Source organism: Nuphar pumila, chromosome 11, assembly GCF_984573655.1.
Source record: "Nuphar pumila chromosome 11, dmNupPumi1.hap1.1, whole genome shotgun sequence".
NCBI classification, from domain to species: domain Eukaryota; kingdom Viridiplantae; phylum Streptophyta; class Magnoliopsida; order Nymphaeales; family Nymphaeaceae; genus Nuphar; species Nuphar pumila.
The window spans coordinates 67638076-67660231 of record NC_143259.1 but is presented as its reverse complement, the minus strand read 5'-3'; positions in this window follow the sequence as shown (position 1 = coordinate 67660231).

Here is a 22156-nt window from a genome sequence, read left to right as displayed (position 1 = left end):
ACTTACCCTGATTGATGAAGATTCCTTCTTCAGTTTGCTTTATTTGAAGTCCAAGGAAGTAGTTTAATTCGCCCATCAAGCTCATTTCAAGCTCTTCCTGCATAGCCTTAGCAAATTCTTTACAAAGAGAATCATTAGTAGAACCAAATATTATGTCATCAACATAAATTTGCACAATAAGAATATCTGAATTAAAATGTTTAATAAATAAAGTGGAGTCTACCCGACCAATGGAAAAACCAGATTGTTCTAGAAAATTTCGTAGTCTTTCATACCACGCTCTTGGTGCTTGTTTGAGTCCATACAGAGCTCTTTTCAATTTGTAGACCTTTTCTGGATATTTCTCATTTTCAAAGTCTGGGGGTTGCTCTACATAAACTTCTTCATTGATGTGTCTATTTAAAAATGCACTCTTAACATCAATTTGATATAACTTGAAGTTCATGTAACTAGCAAAAGCAAGCATCATACGAATTGACTCTAATCGAGCCACTGGTGCATAGGTTTCATCAAAATCTATGCCTTCTTCTTGATTATAGCCTTGTGCCACTAGCCTTGCTTTGTTACGAATGACTTCACCATTTTCATCCAGCTTATTTCGGAAGACCCATCTTGTTCCAATTACAAGATGATCCTTTGGTCTATCAACTAGATCCCAAACAGCATTCCTAGTAAATTGGTTAAGTTCTTCAGACATGGCTAAAAGCCAAAATTCACCATCACAAGCCTCATTGATATTCTTTGGTTCTAATTTAGATATGAAAGCAACATTTGCAATATATTTTTCTAACTGCCTTCTAGTTTGGACACCACTCTTTATTTCACCAATAACTTGTTCATGTGGATGATTAGGAACTTCTTTCCAAACCGGTTGAAGAGGAATATTTTCTTGAGAAGTACTCTCTATCAAGGGTTCTTCTTGAAGTGTTGCTTCTTCTTCTTCGCTTAGAGGAATAACCTGCTCACAATTCTCATCAAATGCAACATGTAGAGATTCTTCAATACAAGATGTTCTTTTATTGAAAATACGATATGCTTTACTTCTAGAAGAATATCCAAGAAATATTGATTCATCTGATTTTGAATCAAACTTATCAAGATTATCTTTGGTATTTAACAAGAAACATTTACTACCAAAAAATTTGAAATATGAGATCTTTGGTATACGATCATAATACAATTCAAAACATGTTTTATGTAAAATTGGTCGAATAAGAACACGATTTAAGACATAACATGCTGTATTAATTGCTTCAGCCCAAAAATATTTTGGTAAATTTTTATCTTGAAGCATGGTTCTAGCACATTCTTGCAAAGTTTTATTCTTTCTTTCAACAACTCCATTTTTGTGGAGCCGCTCTAGGAAAAGCAAAGTTGTGAGATATACCATGTAAATCACAAAACTTTAGAAAAGATTCATTTTCAAATTCACCACCATGATTACTACGAATTTTAATAATAGATGTAGATTTTTCATTTGTAATTCTTCTACAAAGTTTAGAAAATTCTGAAAAAGCATCATTTTTGCTTTTTAGAAAAATCACCCATGTAAACCGAGAATAATCATCTACTATAACAAAAGCATACTTGCTACCATTCAAACTTTGAATTCTAGATGGTCCAAATAGATCTAAATGTAAAAGTTCAAGAGGACGTTTTGTTGAAACTATATCTTTAGCTTTAAAAGAACTCTTGATTTGTTTACCCCTTTGACAAGCATCACATAAGTGATCCTTTTTATATGGTATTCTAGGTAGGCCTCTTACAAGATCATTCTTGGATAATTTTGAAATATTTTAAAATTAACATGTCCAAGTCTCTTGTGCCATAACCATTGAATTTCATTTGAAACAATAAGACATTTTTCATTAAAAGAGGGTAATTCATCTAGATATAGTTCATACACATTGTTTCTTCTTTTACCTTTAAAAATGATCTTTTTAGATTGAAAATCAGAAATTAAGCATAAATCATTTTCAAAAGAAACATGAAAACCTTTATCACATAATTGACTAATAGATATTAAATTATGCATTAAACCATCCACTAAAAGAACATTTTCTATCAAGGGAAATTTTGGATTACCAATACCTATCACTTTTCCCTTGTTATTGTCACCAAAGGTGACGGTTCCTCCATCCTTATTTTGGAGGGTGGAAAATAACTCCGGCCTTCCAATCATATGTTTGGAACAGCCGCTGTCCAATATCCATTTGCTCCTTATGTTGTGTACCTACAACAAAATCAGAAAACAGAGCATTTGACCCCTTTCTATTTTCGGGTCCATGAGAGTTAGTCTTAGGAACCCATATCCATTTGGATTTTGGTTTCCTTTGATAATAAATATTTTTTCTATAAAAGAATTTAGAATAAACATTTCTAGAATAATCATTTCTAGATGCATTTCTATTAGAACTAGAAAGTTTAGTTTTATGAACAAAAGGTTGAGAATAATGTCTTTGATTTTTCACCACATAGTTTGGTCTATTTTGAGTATCAAAGAAGCTATATCCCAATCCGGTTTTATTAACCGAGCATCTTTGAGAACCAAGAAGTTTTTCTAGATTCTCTTGACCATTTGTGAATTTGGTCACTATAGAAAGAAGATCATTTGACTTTTCTTTAAGACTAAATATTTCATTTTGTAAGAGATTGGTTCTAACTCCAATTTCTTTTATCTCAAGTGCTTGGCAAGAATTTTCCTTCTTGAGATCTTCTGTTTCTTGAAGTAACACTTTATTTTGAGAGTCAAGAGTTAAATTTTCAGTTTTTAACTCTTTATTTTTAGAACTAAGACTCTTAAATTTAGCATATAAATCATTAAATGCTTCAAATAACTCATCATAGTCAAATTGACTTACCGAATCTTCTTGTGCTACAAAACACATGTTGGCGACTTCTTCATTTGATTCTTCATCGAAAGAGGAGTCACTATCATCCCAACAGGCTTGAAATGCCTTTTTCTTCTTGAATTGGTCCTTGGGCTTGAATTTGAGAAGAGGACAATCTTTCTTGATTATAGCCTGCCTTTTTGCAGTTAAAGCACTTTACTTTATTGGGAATGGAAGAATCTGCTTTCTTTGAAATCTTCCCTTTTTGATGAATCTTCTGAATTGTCTTGTGATGAGGGCAATATCTTCATCTTCATCTTCTTCAGAATTTTCTAAGTCAGAAGTAGCCTTAAAAGCAAGAGATTTCTTTTTAGGCTCTTCTTCTTGTCTGTCTTGAAGTTGGACCTCATATGCCATTAGGTTACCAACTAAGTCTTCAAGAGTGAGAGTATTGAGATCATTTGCTTCTTCAATAGCAGTGGTTTTTCTCTCCCATTCAGGAGTTAAACACCTTAGAATCTTTCTAACTAAATCCACTTGTGAATATTCTTTTCCAAGGGATTTCAAAGTGTTAGTTATATCGGTCATTCTAGTTACCATGTCCGATATAGATTCATTTTGCTTCATTTTGAATAATTCAAATTTATGAACTAAAGAAGCAATTTTAGATTCCTTTACCTTTGACGTACCTTCGTGTGTTACGAGAAGAGTATGTCAAATTTAATTAGCTGTAGAACATTGAGAGATGCGATTGAACTCTACCTTGTCAACGCCACAATATAAGGCATTCATTGCCTTGGCATTAAGTGAAGCAGTCTTCTTTTCATCATCGGTCCATCGACTGAAATCAGTTGATGGAGTTTGGTACTTTTCTAAAACAACTCTCCAGATATCGAGATCCATGGATTGCAGGAATATTGTCATTCTTACTTTCCAGTATCCATAGTTTGTTCCGTCGAATAGAGGAGGACGAACAGAGAAACTTCCTTCTTTGTGCTGAGATGTTGTAGTTGTCATGCTAGATGATGGTCAAATCAAAGTAATAGCAAACCTGTGCTCTGATACCAAATGAAAGTGCACTAGGATCGAGGCAACGAGCACTAAAGGGGGGTGAATAGTGCTTTTAAAACTTTCTGCGGAATATTGAAGGATTTTGCAAATCTCAAAGCAAACACACAAAGAACACAAGATTTTATCCTGGTTCGGTCAAACCCGACCTACATTCAGTCCCCAAGCAAAACCCGCTTGAGATTTTTCACTATCAACCTTGTAAAGTACAAGATCACACAGACCATAACCGGTCCCACTTTCAGTAACAATCCCACTGAAAGCAAACAACTCCTTTACACCAAAGAGTCCTTCTATTTACAGAAAATAAATAACAACTTACAATATAACCTATGAGCCTTCCTTTTGAATGCAAATGAGATGCAATTGGCTTTTGAGGTTGTTGAAACACTCTACTCACGAATTCACTATCTCTCAAAGTCATTTGAGTGAAAAACTGAAGTGAAAATATCACGTGAGTGAGAAAACAAATACTTGAATGAATAGGAGTGAAAAACAAGAAGTAATTCAATATAATTCTATTGAATTTGATGTTTTTGAGTGTAGAATGCACTCATATTTATAGTTAAAATATTCCATACGTTGAGAGTATGAAAGGGTGTCAAAACTGTCCATTTTGAAAGATCAAAATGTTTGAAAAATGAAAAGACACGCCTTTTTTTGAAGTTTCAGGAAAACGGCAAAATTAGTCGACTGAAACATCAGTTAGTCGACTAATAGTTAGTTATTAGTAGACTGACAGTTATCGTCGGTCGACTGATCTGTTAATCGAGCCGTTTGAAAATCTGAACTTTTGAAACTTAGTCGACTTGAGAAAAGTTAGTCGACTGATAATATCATCAGTAGACTGAAAAACCTTTTAGTCGACTGTTGCTAAAAACTTCTGAAAAACAAACATTCTGTTCGGTCGACTGATAAAAAGCATTAGTCGACTGCTGCTAAATTTTTCAGAAAACACATGTTTTGTTCAGTCAACTGATAAAACCATTAGTCGACTGCTGCTAATTTTCCAGAAAACAGACATTCTGTCCAGTCGACTGATAAAACCTTTGGTCGACTAATTTGACAAGAATGACTTTTTAGAAAATATGGCGCAAAAGGATTAGTCGACTGATAAGTCTATTGGTCGACTAATAAACATGAAAATTTAAGAAAAGAGTTTTCTAAAAAGATTTTCAAAAGAGTTTCTTTTAGAAAAGTTTTTTCTAAAGACTTTTAAGGTGAAATGCAACCTAAATATGCACTCTAAGTAAGGCTCTTACAAGAATCTAAGACTTTTAATGAATTAAACATATGCACACTAGTCTTCAAAGATTCTTCACTGAATTCTTCAATTTCTTCATAGCCTTAGCTGAAATGCAGTTGATTCCACTTGCTCATCATCAAAACCTTGTACTTGAAGTATCATGTATGGCTTCATTGTCGTAACAATCTCCGATTCTAGGCTTGTGTTTTCTCAACATCCTTGAGCGCCTGTCGATATACGTTGAACTATGGCCCTTGGTACGTGGCAAGGGAGCGTTAGCCCAAATAAGTGGCCCAGTTGTGAGGCTCTGTCCCAAACTATGGTTCTGGAAGAGAGCCCAGCAACGTGAAGACCAGGTAGACATAGGTGGGGTGGTTTTTGAAAACATGAGCACATGCAGACAAACATAGGGCTCTAAGTCCTAAAGAGATAGAATTTTGAAAATTTTGAAGAAGCAAACATTGTTTTCATACAAATCCTAGATTGAGGAGTGTTGTATTTCAGACCTAAGTCTATGTGAGCATGCATAATTCTCCTTAATATGGTCTTACCAAACCATGCCTAGTCTACATGCAATCCATGTCAGCTGGGTTCAAGTCTAGTCTCCTAGGTTTACATGATATAAAAAATTAAAAGCTGACAATTCATAGAACATGATTCAAAAAATTGAACTAAGTCAAGCACATAATTGATCAGACAAAGACAAATCCCATCACGGTCGCCAAACCTGTTATCATCGCAAAATTTTTCTCCTCCCTTGCGAGAGAGAAACGAATCCTGCGAGTCAAACTCGACCAAAGTTTTTGAAAATTGGTTTTGAAAATTAACTCGCCTCCGTTTTCGAAAATTCGCTGAAAAATTCCGTGGAATGGGATCCGCCTGTCGGTACGAGGTTCAACCGTTCCTGGTGCCTTTACCAGGGGTAATTGAACCAAGGATCAATTATGTGTTTTAACTTGACTCAAATATCTAAATTATGCTCTATTTTTCCTAGAATGCACAAAGAATCAGGCTTGTACTATGAAAATTTGAAAATAATGCAAGTTTGAGAAACATGATGTTTGCTTTGGAAAATTGAAATATGCTTGAAAAATGATTGGAAAAGTGCTTGAAATTGGAATTCCTGAGAAAATCATTGAATTTCATTGGAAATCAGAAATTTGCATTGAAAAGTGATTTCTTATGAAAACTTGAACTTTGGAAAATCGATTTTGGGATTTAGATTGCTTTTCTGAGGAAATAGATTTGAGAATTCTGAGAAAATCAGGAAATTCATTGGAAAATGAGTTTTGAAATAGAAAATGGATTCTCAGGAAACTAGATTCTTAGGAAAATGGGAAATCTGAGAAAATTGATTTTCTGAAAACTTGGGATTTTGAAATTTGAGAATGTTAAAAACATTGGAAAATCTTGATTTGAACTTGGGAAATGCTTTGAAATGTCATTTAAAAACTCATAATTCTGAGAAAATCCAATTCTAAGAAAAACTTAGAATTTTTTGAGAAAATTGATTTATCTGAAATTGAAATTGGAAAATAAATTTGAAAACAATGTAATTTGAATAATATGAATGAATGAATATGAATTTGAAAGGGAATTTCAATTGAGAAATTGGGAAATCCTTTTGAAACTTTGAGAAATGCAGTGCATTTTGAAGTTAGCCTAAGAGTGTAGGCTGAATGTGGCTAATATGAAGATCATAAATCTAGGTTTAATTCGTATTCTGACTATGGCAAAAAATACAAATTCCACCAACTTTATAAACTCTATAAGAGCTTATGCACGTGCCATTCGCGTCAACCATAGTGAACTTGGAATAAATGTGCATGAATGATACATCAGATATCAGAATTTGCTGAAATTAAACTATGTGCAATGCAACCCTATTCTAAGCAGAAAAGTAACTCTTATTCCAAATTATTACATTGCTTTTTACATTGAATTTAATAAAATAAAGAAATAAAATAACTAATTCTTCTTCTTGGATGTTTCTGCAAAATTAGAAAATAAGGTTAGCACAAAAATATAGGTTTTTCTAAATTTATCCGAAAATATGGGAAATTATCGGATATTTTTCAGATATAAACCCAGAATTCATACCCCGTTTGATATAAACATGATAAATAATGAATAAATTTCAAAAATAAACTTGAAAATTCGAAATTAGGGTCAAAATGACCAAAATGCCCCTGATGACCTTGAAATCAGGGTTTTCTAAAAGAAATTTTGTAAATTTTGGAATTTTGAAAATCAAATGAAATAAATCAAATACAATATGATGGAATATGATGATATTCATGAAAACATATGGAATTAGAATTGAAATTTCGAAATTATGGTCAAAATGACCAAAATACCCCTGATAACAAGACTATGGCCTTGAAACCAGGGTTTTCTGAAATAAATTTTGCAAAATTGAAAAATATGAAATGCAAATGAGATTGAAATTAACCCTAATATAATTCTACATGCTTATTTACATGATAAAAACCCTAAAATGGCGAAAATATCATAAAATATCAAATTTAACCTGATTTTTTATTGATTTTCGCTTCTGAATTTAAAGATAAACTAACACATGGAGCAAATGAACTTGGAATTAAGCCAAATTTGGCATGGACACCTAAAATAACCATAAAAACAGAATGGAGCTCTAAAATCTATTTTTTTTTGTATTTTCTTAATATGAAAAATAGTTAAAATCCTAAGAAAATCAAAATTTTGCCTAAAATGTTGATTCTAAAGGAGATTTCGGATATCAAAATTCCATAAAAGTTTCCCAAATTTTATGGGGTGATAGAGGATAGTTAAGCAAATATTGTTTCTATTTACACTTTCTGGTTTTGACCTATGGTCAGAGCTGTATCACTCCAGCAAGTCGGATCGGAATCCGGCAACTCTAGGATTTGGAGGAAACAGACAGGTTTCGGTAGAAAATGTAGGAAAAATAGTAAACAGATGAGAAAAAGACTGAAATTGTGGAAAAATGTCCCTGACAGACAGATAAAAATTTTATCTTTTCACACCATTGGTATTTGGGTTACGGTTTTGAAAAAGGCACACTGTTATCAGAGACCCAAATCTCTGAAATTTCTTGATATTGAAATCTGTCAGACAGAAAAGAAATTTTTGGGAAAAATACTGAAACAGTTCCAAAAATTCCAAAATTTTGGAAAATAACAGGAAAATATGTTAGAAACAACTTTTCTGTTGAAAGTTTTTGCAGACAGGCTATGGATTGAACGGACTCGGTGCATTAGAATCTGTCTACACCCTGACAAAGGAAAATCGAGATTTTCCCAGGGGTCTGGGAAATCTGATTTTTGACAGAGGTTAAAACTAATTGGAAAAACCTCAAAATTTCCAGATCATTAGTAGATTCCACTGTGAGTCTACTGTGACTTTTGGAGGACAATCCAAATCTCCCACAAGGGTGGTGCTGGAGGTTCTTGTCTGCTAAAGTAGAAATGGAAAATTCAGAGAAGCAGAAAACCCGATTTAGAGTTTGATTTGTTTAAAGGGGTTTGGAAACCCAACATAATCTGGATTTTTGGCAGGGAATCACAGACACATAGATGTATTTACACTAAAAACACCACGATTTATTAGTGAAATATTATGCATAAAATAACAATTGAAATACGTGCCTAAAATCAAAACTATGTGCTATCAATGAAATTATACTAAATAGCAAAAAAAAATAAAATGAAATAAATGTAACATCAAGAAAGACATGAAATATATTTAAAACTATGGGTAAAATAAAAAAAAAATCAGGGGGATGACATTCACTTGATGTTGGCTGCAAGTGAGAGGGACCCGATCCATCCATCGGATGGGTCCCCTCACCTAGATGGCCTTGACATAAAAGATAGATGGCCTTCGCAATATAAACCCAGTCTTAAACTGATTTTTATATTACGTTTTTAAAAAAAAAAAAACATTCATAACAGTACGAAGAAAGAGGACCATAAACTTAATTAAACAAGCACCAATGAAACGAGGGCCTTACCTTGGATCCCTTCCTTGCAACGGATGGGCTGGAAGCAGATGTTTGCAATGGAGGCTGCGGCAGCAAGTGGTGGTGTGCCGGATGGGGCTAACTGAAGGTGGAGGCTGCTACTGAAGGGCTGCAGCTTGAAGACGTTGGAGATGGCTGAGTTGGGCGTCCAAGGAGGGAAACTTGCTGAAAGTTGAAGTTGTGGCTGGTGTCTTATGTGGTCGCTGCAGTGGCTGTCACAAAGAAAGAAGTTGCTGGTGACTATTGGCTGGATGAAGATGCAGCAAGAAGAGTTGCAACAATGGAGGCTTCAAAGGGGTAGATGATGGCTGGAGCTGTTGAGCGTGGAGGAGGAGCCGGCTGCAACAAAGAGGGTGACGTGCCAGCTGAAGGAAGGAGCTGTGGTGGTGGCTGTCGGCTGAAGGAAGGAGCTTCAATGGCTGGAAGTTGCAGCCAAGGGGAGAGGTGTTGTGGCTGTAGCAGCAAAGGGGAGAGAAAGAGAGAGTTCAAGGGAGAGAGAGAGAGTTCAAGAGAGAGAGAGAGAGGGAGATGAGATGCGTTGAATGGAAAGCAGTCGTCCCCTTTTTTTCAGCTTTTATGCTAACTTAGGTTTTGATAAAAATCAAAACCTAAGTTTCTAAAGATGTTCCATGAATCCACGTACGTGAATGGCTGTAGCCATTTTGCCTTGGAGGAAATAGGGAGGGAGTAAGGAAGAAAGGGGAAAGAAGGAAGGGAAGGAAAAGGAAAGAAAGAAGGGAGAAAGAAAAGGAAAGAAAGGGGAAGAAAGGAGAGGGAAAGAGGAAGGAGAAGGGGGGCTGGGCTGCCATACATGAGTGGAGGGAGAGGAAAGAAAGAAAGAAAGAAAAAGGAAGAAGAAAGAAAGAAAGAAAGAAGGAAAGAAAAAAATGAAAAAAAAAGGAAAATGGAGGAAAAAAGAAAGGAAGTGGGCTGGAAGGTGGGATAGGGTGGTCGACCCCCTTATGGGTCCCACCTTAGGAAGAATAAAATAATTAAATAAAATAAGAAATAAAATAAAACAAACAAAAAATAAAGAAAAAGATACAATTTATAAATTAAAACAAGAAAATACAAATGGATGGACCATCTCACAGCGGGTCCAAATTCCACTTTTGAAATTCATTTTGACGATTAGAGGGGTAAAATAGTCTTTTCAAAAATTTTCCAGACGAAACGAGCTATTTTTGGCAGTTTTTGAAACGAGCTCGGATTTTGAAGTTCAATACCCCGTTGTGAAGCAAATCCAGCATAGATTTTGAAAATTTAATTTTGAAAGAAATCCACATTATTTTTCTCGAGAAAATATTTCCAAATTTAGACTCTCGGGGGTAAAAATGTTAATTTTGGAAACCCAGGGTTTGAAATTGATTTTTGAAAACTTTTAAAACTCAATCTGGATTGAAATTTATAAAACTGGAGTTCTGGACATGGAATGAAATGCGATGAAATGTTATGAAATGCTGAGAAATGATGCGAAATGACATGCGAAATGCAGACCTTGAATGAAGAATTTTGGATTTTAAACCCTGATTGGCAGCTGTACTAGTTCAAAAAGTGTTAAAATTGATAAATTTTGCAAAATAGCTCAAGAAATGGTTTTCGGGCTCTACCGAGCCAGAGTGACACTGAAAATTGGGGTTTGAGCTGAATTAAACTGAAATGAGTTGGATTGAGCTGGATTATAGAGTTTTAGAACTCAAATGAACTTACCAGACACTGTCTCAATTGGACTCTCCGACTAAATTTTCAAGAAATACTGCCATTTTTAAAGAAATGGTGCGGAATGGTCACTGAAGCGAAGTGAATTACGGACCAGAGCTGGGTTTGAGCTAGTACAAAAGTCAGTAATACTGACATGAACTAAAATCAAAGCTCAAACACTAGCTCAATTGGCTGAACTCAGCTCAATTTCAGCTGAAAGAGTTGAAATGGACTAAAATGGGCTCCTGGACACTTGAAAATTGTTTTGAACTGAAACTAGAGCACTCGAACTCATGGTGAGCTCAAGTTAGACTCTGGGGAATATGACTGACTATGAATGACTGACTCAGAGACAATTGGCTTAGATTTGAGTGAGAAATGAGCTCATTTCTGATAAAATGGTCCCATTTTGGCAGGAATGGTCAGAAATGAAAATGGCCTTCTCACTATGAGCTCAAATGGGCTTGAAATGACTGATATTCTAACTGTTCTGAACTGAACAATGAGCTTAGTTGACTCTGACTGACTGGGGTCCGGGATGACCTAGGGGTAAAATGGTAATTTTCCTAATGAAAGTGGGTAAAGTGGTGATTTTCTGAAACTGACTCAGGGTTTGGCTCCTACACCGACCTGACAGAGTGGGCACTGCACGAGAAGGGTTGTTTGAGAATGGATGTGGAAAATTTGGGGTGTTTACACAGACCCGCATGATGGGATCGACGATCAGACCAAAGTACTGGATCCAACCTCGAACACGGTGCCACGATGCAAGGATACACCCCTGCGTACATACTCTCAGCGAGCGAAGAATGGAAGCAGTGCAGCGCACGTCAACAGCCCCAGCAGGAGTTGAGAGCATCAGGATAGATTAGGTTAGGTCACACATATCTAGACTTAGTGCCAGTGTATGCAAGGGCGCAGAAATTTGGGTGTCCCACTTCAAACTTTCATTGACGATCTAAAAAGAATTTTACATTCTCTTAGGAACCGACCCAAAATGGGAGACCTAGAACGTGAAGCACCTATGCGCCCTCTCAGGGAGTACTTCCTATCTACGGAGTACACCTAGGCATCGTGCATTCAAAGACCAACAATAGGGGTGCCACACTACGAGATTAAGGCCAGTGTGATACAGATGCTACCAACATTTTACGGCCTTAGTCATGAGGATCACTATCAACACTTGAATGAGTTCATCAAAATTTCCTCAACTGTGAAAATCTAGAATTTTGAGGATGATACATTGAAGTTGACCCTTTTTCCATTCTCGCTGAAGGATAAAGCCAAGTATTGACTTAAATCCTTAGATACGATAGTCATAGGGTCATGGGATCAATTACAACAGGAGTTCCTAGTTTTAAAAATCGAGAAAACTTCATATTTGTGTTTAAGAAAATAAATCCAACAATATCTCGTGTAGTCGTCAACAAAAATGACATAATATGCAAAGCCTCCTTTTGATAGGACAGGTGTCGATCCCCATACATCCGAATGGATTATTTCAAAAGGTCTTGTTGTAAACATAGATCTTTGACAAAAAGGCATTTTTTTTATTTTTCCAAGAATACAGTCGTTACAAGTGAAATCGCTTTTACATAAACTTTTAACAAAAGGTAAATGAAAATTTTTTGCAATATTTGGATGTCCAAGTCTCTTGTGCCACACATTAATATCCTTTTGTTGGACAACATTACAAAACACGTTCTTTGAAATTTGAAGGGAATCAACATAATATAGATCACCCTTCCTAGAGCCTTCCCCAATCAATCTCTTAGACCGGCGATCTTGTATCCAACATTTGTTAGATGAAAACTTTATATCACACCCATGATCCGAGAGTTGAGAAATAGAAAGCAAATTTAAGTTTAATTTGGGTATAAATCTAATTTTTGGAATAAAGAACCCTTGTTTTTCAAAATTTCCTATTCCTTTTACTTCAAGAGATGTTCCATCCGCGGTTGAAACAAAAGATGGAGAGAGATTTTTTGAGTATTCGGAAAAAGAACTAAAACTTGGAGTCATGTGAAAAGAAGTACCCAAATCTAAAAGCCAAGAGGTCTTACCGGGAGGAGAAGAGGTTGGCATGGCGGCTCCGGAAATAGCCTCTTTTAGAAGAGGTTGAAGTGCATTTTCCGTTTTCATCTGCAACTGATCTGCTTCATCGCATTTCATTGCATCATTTTGGCATCTTGTTTTCTTGTTCATTTGCATCCCTGCATCCGTTCAACATCGCATATCACTCTGCATCTGCATCTCTTTTTTGAATCTTCATCACATCATCTATTCATCGTATTCTCCAATCTTCACCCGAATATCATTTGCATCTGTGTTTTGTCATTGATTTTCATTCTACGATGTGCATTCACTTTCTGGCATTTTGTATTTTTAATCCCGCGTATCTGCATTTTGTTTTTATTTTCATTTGCATTTCTGTGAATTTGATTTTTTATTTTTTCTCACATTGCGTCTATGCATTTTTGTGTGTTTTTGCATCTCTGTGCATCATCGTCTTCCTGCATTACTAATATGCAACTCGCATTTCAATTTGCATTTGTATTAATTTGTGTTCATCTGTTCATCGCATTTCTTGTTGCATCTGATCTGAATCAGTGCCATCTTCATCGCATCTCATTCTAGCATCAATATCTGTGAACACCCCAAATTTTTCAATTTTTTTAAAAAAAATCCCTTTTTGCCCCTGGCCTCATTTTCTGAATAAATTGAGTTAGTTTCAAACCTAAATTCCAGTTCTTTCTTGGATTCTCTAGAATCAGAATCCATTTTCTATATCTGACTCGATTTTGGGTCCGGACCTAGTGTCAAAATCCAAATCTGAGCCTCGTTATCAATTTTTAAACCAAATTTATAAAAATACCAAAAATAATTTTTGAAAGGTTCAAATAGTCCATCTGGTATCCATTTGGATCCACTGTCCTGTATTTCTCGATTCAAGGTTCAAAACTCAAATATTTCCCCAAAATTCGGATCCAAACTTGTTTTTTGAAGAAAATTTCAAAATTCAAACACAAATTCTCAGAAAACCCTTCTTTTGTAAATATTTTTAATTTTTACAAAAATAGTTTAAAAAACCCTTAATTTTATAGTTTTTATGTCAAAAATACAAAAAAATATAGAAATTACAAAGAGAAAAAGAACAAAAAATTTAAAATGGAAAAAGAAAATACGAAAAAAAAACAAAAATAGTTTTTGAAAACCCCTTTTGGAAATTTGTTTTTGTTAAAAACCATGTTTTAACAAAAACTTTTGAAAATGACATTGTTTTTTAAAACGTTCAGAATTCAGAAGGACCAAAATCGTAAAATACCTAACGACCTCTCGCTATAAAGAGAGGCAGCAGGAGAAGGCTTAAGGCATCTGTTTTCCACCCCCACACCCCCTCTGCTCCCCTTCCTTCTCCATCTTCTTCTCATTCCCCCTTGATCGATTGAAGGAGCCCCTGGCCCCAGTGACGGTAGTCGAAGGTAAATAGTCCTTCCTTCCCTTTCTCTTCTGTATTCTTTTTACGTTTTCTTATTGCATTTTTTTTTTCTTCATGATCTTCTTCCCCTTTGTTTCATTTCCTCTAGTTTTTCTTTTCTTTCTTCCTTTTTATTTATTTCCATTAAAGCACCCATGTAACATCGATTTGCTCGTAGCAAAATCGGTTTACAAATGTGCGATATTAAGGGAATGGTATGATTCCAACATCTCTTTTCTGTTTTTCTTTTCTTTTTTTCTTTTTTTTTAATATACGATTAGTTATTATCCCCCTTCCTATCACTATTTCTCTTGCACGTTTGATTTTCAGTTTCCCCTCAATAATTGGTTTGTGTTGATCCCTTATTGATTCCCAAATTCCTGTTTTATTTTGATCGTTTGTTAATTTTTAGATTTTTGTTTTAAATAGCCTGATGATCTTGATCGTCATAGTGAGTTTACATTTCCGATTCACATCGGATCCCTCATTTTATAATCGATGGTGTCGTGTGAATGCATCTGGGAATTCATTCACGATACTCCCCTTTATTTCCTGCTCTCAATTGTATTTTAATCACCCTGCTGATAGTGTTTTATGATGTTTCAATCATTTTTGTATTTAATTTCATTGAACCCCTACGATATCTGATATCCTATCTATTTTGCTGATTATCGTTCTGATTGGAAGTCTCTGTTGTTTCATTGGTTTTTCTATATTGTCATCTTTATCGATCTTTCAACATCCATTCATAGCATCTAGCACCCTTGATTTTTCTGTGATTGATCATAAGTCCAAGGGTTTTTTGTTTACATACTCGGGAAGAACATATAGTTTATGCTAAGAGAACTTGACGATATAATGAGTGGCAGGTTCAATTGGGAAACTCTGATCGATTCCTCCCCTTTAGAGATGGAGGAAAATGGTATGACCCTATCATTAAGGTCGTATAATAAAAAAAAAATCATCAACTCCCTGTGTGCCTGAGCAGCAGAAATCAATTCGCTGTTATGAACTGAAAGGATCCAATGTTTGAGATTGATCTGCTATTTAGTTTAATACCTTGAAATTGGAGGATCAATGTTTGTATTTGATGCATTGTAAATTCCCATTTTCGTTTACTGCAAAACCCCTTACCAAGATTTGTTACAATTTGCCATGAAAATCTTATTTGCTGTAAAGATCTGCTAACCATTACTGTGAAAGGTACTCTTTGCCTTGATTGTAAAATGAGACTCAAGCATAACGTGAAAGCAAATTTGATCTGCCTTAATAGCAGATCGGATTTGTCGTGAGCTCAGGTGTAAGTGGCCGATGTGATCTCCCCTGGCCTCGGTCCCCTACATTGCCTTCACTATCTCTCTCTTCCATAATCGAGACTAAGTCTGATAAAACTCCATTAGCTGTGAGCATCGTGGCCAGGACATGTGCTGCCAACCTATGAGTGCTCTTAAAGAGATGTTAATGTCCATCAAAGATTGTCAAATACAAGCAAACAGGAGCAAGAGGCAAGATGTCAGCAGAATAATCTGATGAAGTGGATCATTATGAGAATAATGTTGGTTATGAACCCAGAGACAAGCTAATGAAGATTGTAATGATAAGGTAAATTGATAGGTATTGTTTCCCATATTGACGTTGAACCTGAAGCTTGTAGGACACAAAATGAATCATTTGATAATATAGCGGCTGCTATGGAGATAACAGTCACAAATTTATCGTATGTGGGATCTGTGCATAAGAATCCGTAACTCAAAGAAATATCTGCCAATGGCCCATTGCTGGAAGCATCAAGAGTTTCAACAGATGTTTTAGAGTCATTCTCTCAGACATGTTTTTCATTCCTTGTTCAAACTCTTAGCCGTTGGCATTTTATAAGGATTTGTGCATGCTGAGATCGGTTGGGGGAAATAATTAAATGTCATTTCCATACAAAGATGAAACATGAGCTGCGACAATCCAAATTTTTGATATACATTTTCTTTGGCAGATGAATGCTTGGGAATCAGGTACGTCTGCCCTTACATCGTCAAATGATGCTTCACATTCATTCAATGAAATTAGAAAAGATGTTGAGAGAGTTGCTGTAACCAGTCATATGCGGTCAAATAAGGGCTACTTCATCAGGCAGGTAAGTAAAGAAACCATTTAGCTGTCATTTAAAAAAAAAAACTTGCTACTTTGACCCATATACTATTTACCTCATGTTCAGCCTCTATTTTTCCGTAGAGCATTTGTTTCAGTTTTTGCAATGTGATTGCTTTGTCATTTCTTGAATTTAAATTGTTCAGAATTTTATATAGTGTGTGCATATCATGAAGATAGGAATACTGGCACATTATTATGGGATTCTTGTCTTCAAATAGGATGGAATTTGAGATGGACAGGGTAGGTAAACTGAAATTTTATTCATCCTTGTGGGTTCATTCATCATATTGAACTGCCTTCATTATTACCTGTGTATGTATTTTTGTTAATAACTTCGGATCCCATACATGTGTGTTATCAAATAACACTTGAAATGGCTTGAGTATATAGCAATCATGTCCCCTTTAGTTTAGGTACAGCCCTACCAATCTATCCATGGTAATCAACATATATCCCAAGTTCCCAGCTGCAATACCAACTGCGCCTTCACTATCAACTCACTGCCTTTATACTGTGTTACTCACCTGTACACTGCCCTGTACATGTATTCACCCACTCCAATGTCATTCACTGATATTGAAGTGAACCCTTCACAGGTCATTCAGCCTCACAACATCCCATTGTTGTCTCAAAACCCAGCATATCTCCATCTGTTGTGATTACCCCAGCAGCACACGCAACCAATTGCTGCGATCTCACATGTATACAACTCCATCATCCTCCATCACAGCATCAAAACAACACACATCTCCCTTCAGCCCATTCGCCTCCATATTCCAGACTCATATTTTCTTCATCCCCATTTGTATTGCCTTTTGCATAACTTGCATAATGCTTCATCATATCTCATAACAATGTGCTATGGGGTTTTGTCTACATCAATAGCGTCATGTTTTGACTCTGAAAACTTTTCTGCATTTGTTATCCTTCAGGCTATTACAGATTTTCATTTTCTTTGTGTCTCGATCCTTATCTCCTTATGTTGGTTTCCTGCCATTACTAATCTTCATCCATATTTTGATGTATAAATATCACAACAATCAAGCTGTTGGAATTGATTGCTCAGATTGATCCATGAAGATCAACTCACTTGCGCAAATATCTTTAGCTCTTGGTTAGTTGGTTGGGGGAACATTCATAATATTTTATTCAAATCATTGTTCTGCGATTACATGATATGTGTTTAAAAGTTATTCACCTGTCCATACTGCATTCATCACACCATGTTATAATGTTATGTTTGGATAGTCATTTCATCACATTTAAGCCTAGATGTTTTTCTGCTAGGGATTGTAATGACATTTACTATACTTATTGTCACATTAGATATCAATTTTTTTAGTTAATTGGGGCAATGATGAAACAATTGCTTTCACCAGTAAAATTGATCTCTGTCATCTTGTGCATCATGAATATCTGGTTTTCGGTTTACTATCAGAAAATTTCTTTTTACTGTTGGAATGTCTCTGCTATCATGAAATTCTTGTCCGCTGTGAAGACCCCCCTGCTGTCACTGTAACGCCCCGGGGTTTTAAAAAAAAACCTTTAAAAATGCATAATTTTTTTTTTAAAACAACGGAAATGGTTTTTGGCTTTTGGTTTCCTAAACCTCAGGCACGTCACATTTCATAATTAACAAAAACAACAATAATTTATATCAACATTATATACATAGTCTTTTCACAAGGTTCAAAAATTAAAACATTTAGGATTAAATTTAAAAATAAATCCTAAATCGATCTCAGGATCTTGGGAATCTGGATTCTTTGATGCCACTCTTGTCTACCATCCACTATAATATCGCTTATTCCATATCTGAACCTGAAATCCCCATAAAACAGGGTCAGACTTATGATAGCCAGGTAAGTTATTAATCAAAACCATACAATTCAAATATTAAGCATAATTTCAATAATTTACAAATCAAAGTGCATACATTCAAGAACAATTATGCAATTAAAAACATGGCAATTAAAAACAATTTAAAACATGATTATGTGTTATGTCAACAAGGCATATTTTCATATCAAATTCTGTGAAAGAAAAGGTCATTGTTTCGATATTAACGTCCTCCTGGTACGGTGGAGGGCACTCTGATCTCAAACTAAGTATTCCGAAGGTGTATTAATCTATTGTGAATTACCCAGATACCTGAGTGAAACGGGCTCCCAAGCAAGCGGTCAACGACCCTGAAGATTCTCGGCAATGGTGAGCAAACAAGGAGAGTTGGATGCATCCACTGGCATGCGGCAACCTTGAGACCCGTTGGTCTCGGCCTCCTCAACCCGAGTGACAGGAGGCTCAAGGAATCTATTGCTCCTAACAATCATCATCTTCACAATGTCACTCCTGGTTGTACCACTACCCCTTCCAAGGTAGGCTAAACCTAGATGGGCATGAAGGATTCTTTTATAGGACTTTTAATATTTTCAAAACTAGGCCCAATGGCCAAATAAATTTTTTTTTTTCAAATAAACACTTGGGTCATATGTATCCAGCCCATCCAGAATTTTTCTCTATAACAACGAGCATTCACCTATGAAGGCGAGAATTAAGTTTGTGTAGACATGAGTCTAGCAATAATAAAATCTTTCAAAAATCAACATGCTATACAAAATTCTTCTTTTCATCAATATCATCAATGTCTTAATCATAGTATTTGATTTAAAATCATAAGATTTGAAATCAAAACATGTACTTAATTTATGCAGATATTGAAATATGGATTTGATCATGAATTAAATTTAAATAATCATGCACGAATCAAAAACATGAATCAAAAGCATGTTTAATATAAAATTATAAGATTTTGACAGAATAACTTACCTTGATTTTTTTGATAGGACTAAGGAGAATAGGATAAAGCGCTCGTGCTTTGATTTAATCTGATAAAATTTATTATATTGGTTAATATTTTTATATCGAATTTCAGGCAATATTTGCTCTATAAATTTAAAGAAATATCTCTTTAAGAGGTTGATAAAAATCTAAAATTTTATTTGTAATTGACCTTAAAACTTTTATAAAAAATTTCACAGAGTTTCCTCTGTAATAACTCAAATGTTTAAAAAAGGGTTTGAACTTGAATTCGAGTTGTAAAAATTCGAACATGACTTTGCGTCACAAATATTTTTTTAAAGTTTTTTCAAAAAAATTTGATTCAAATATGTAAAAAGGATTTTTAAAATTTTAACAAAATTTCCTTTATAAAATTTGATTTTTTTTTAAATAGTTATAAAGTTTTTTATATAATTTCTATTAAATAAACTCGAGATTTCTGAAATATCTTAAAAAAATCTTTTTCTATAATTCTAATCAAAATAATTAAAATTTTCAGAAGTTATTTAGAAAATTTTGCCAGAATTACTGCTATAGTAGTTTTGATGATTTAAAAATATTTAGAAAAATTTAAACAGAGTTTCCTCTGCGTAGAGGTTGGGTTAGATTAAATTTTGGCAAAATTGCCAAAATTTAAATCCATAAGAAGTAGAATTGGGGTTTAGAAGGAGGATTCAAATTCATAAGATGGTTTCTGAATACTAACCTTGCTTAGATGATTCGAGCAGCGCTTTCGCTATCCAAATCTGACTTTTCTGCTGAATTTAGCAGAACTCCTACAAGCAGTACTCCTGGGGCTGGATTTAACTCGTCGAAACTTTTATGAAGGAACAAATGTTGTCAAAAGAGAGAGGAAAGAGGCTAGAAGAGGTTTCTCAAAAAAAAATTGAGATTAGACGGAGGTTTTGAACTAAAATCTAGAGAGAGAAATTTAAAGCTAGAGAAAGAAAGTAGGAGAGAGAGAGAGCTTAGAGAGAGGGGACTTCAGAACTTGGGTAGAGAGAGAGCGGGTGAGAGGTTATTTATAGGAGAGAGAGGAGGTGTCTCCCCCCCTTGTGGGTCCCACTTTGGTGACATTTGTCACCAAAGTAAATAAAATATTATTTTTTTAAATGACACTTGTCATTCTTCTAACAAGTGTCAAAAGGAGAGAGAGGATTAGTGTCACCTCCTCACTGAGGAGTGACACTTGTCCTCCCATGGTTTTGGAAAACCATGACCTGTCCATGGTTTTGGGCCAGTGATTTTCTAAAACCATGGTCTTAGATTAAAATATTATAAATTAATATATTTTATTCAATTTGCTACTTTTTAATACCTAAATTAACCTTGGATCAATCCCGTCTTTCAGGATTGCCATAAGGGGATTTAGAATTACTTATTTGTCCTTCTGCAATTCAATAAATTATACAGTCTGTCATTGAAAATGATAAATTACTGTTTTTGTCCCTGACAATTTTATTAATTCCCTGAAATCGTCCCTAACAAAAAATTTACTGTTTTGACCTTATATAGTTGGATATTTTACCGAAAAATGCCACTAGATTGGCAAATTACTAAGCTACCCTTGATGATTTGATTAATAACAAAATGTCCCTGAATTCCGGTTTTTGAACAACTTCTACAAAATTTTGTTAGGATTTTAAATATAGATTCAAATATTCACTTTGAATAATACTAACCATAAAAATTTAGTGTTTTAACACTATAATTCATATTTAGAATTAAGACTTGAATTATCTTTAGAATTTACAAATTAAAAATTTTGGGTATTACATTCTACCCCCCTAAAAGAAAAAATTTCGTCCTCGAAATTTATGGTACAATGTAAACAAACAATTCTGGATACTTCTCTTTGATGCTGTTTTCAGGTTCCCAAGTACATTCTTCAATTTCGTGATGCTGCCATCTGACTTTAACTAGAGGAATAGTCTTTGTTCTCAAAATTTGATCTCTTCTATCCATAATTTCTATAGGCTTTTCCTCAACAGTCATATCTTCTCGAATTGCTATATCTTGATGCTGGATAATATGAGATGGATCATAAACATATTTTCGCAGCATTAAGACATGAAATACATTATGAATTTGTGTATACTGAGGAGGCAATTCAATTTTATATGCGGTTTCACCAATTCGCTTCAGAATCTTAAAAGATCCTACAAATCTAGGACTTAACTTTCTCTTCTTTCCAAATCCGAACACACTTTTGGTTGGAGATACTTTGACAAAGACCATATCATCAACTTCAAAAGCGAGTTCCTTTCGTCTTTGATCAGCATATCCTTTTTGTCGGCTCTGGGCAGCACGTAGTCTGTCTCGAATCATATTTACTTGCTGAGTATAATGTTGTAGTATCATTGGTGACTCTAACTTTCGTTCACCAATTTCATTCCAATAGAGTGGCAATCGACAAGGTCTTCCATATAAAGCTTTATATGGCGCCATTCCAATACTGGCATGATAACTATTATTATAAGCGAATTCAGCTAGCATAATATGAATATCACAATCTCCCTTCCATTCTAGCATACAGGCGCGTAACATATCTTCCAGAGTTTGAATAGTACGCTCTGATTGTCCATCAGTTTGGGGATGAAATGCAGAGTTGAACTTTAATTTTGTTCCCAAAGCCTGTTGAAGTTGGTTCCAGAATCAAGAAGTAAATCTGGGATCACGATCAGAGATAATCAAAATTGGTATTCCATGCAGTCTTATAATTTCTCGAATATATAAATCTACCAGACTTTCGAATGATTGACTTATACGAATGGGCAGAAAATGAGCCAATTTAGTTAATCGATCAACAATAACCCAAATTGCATCAT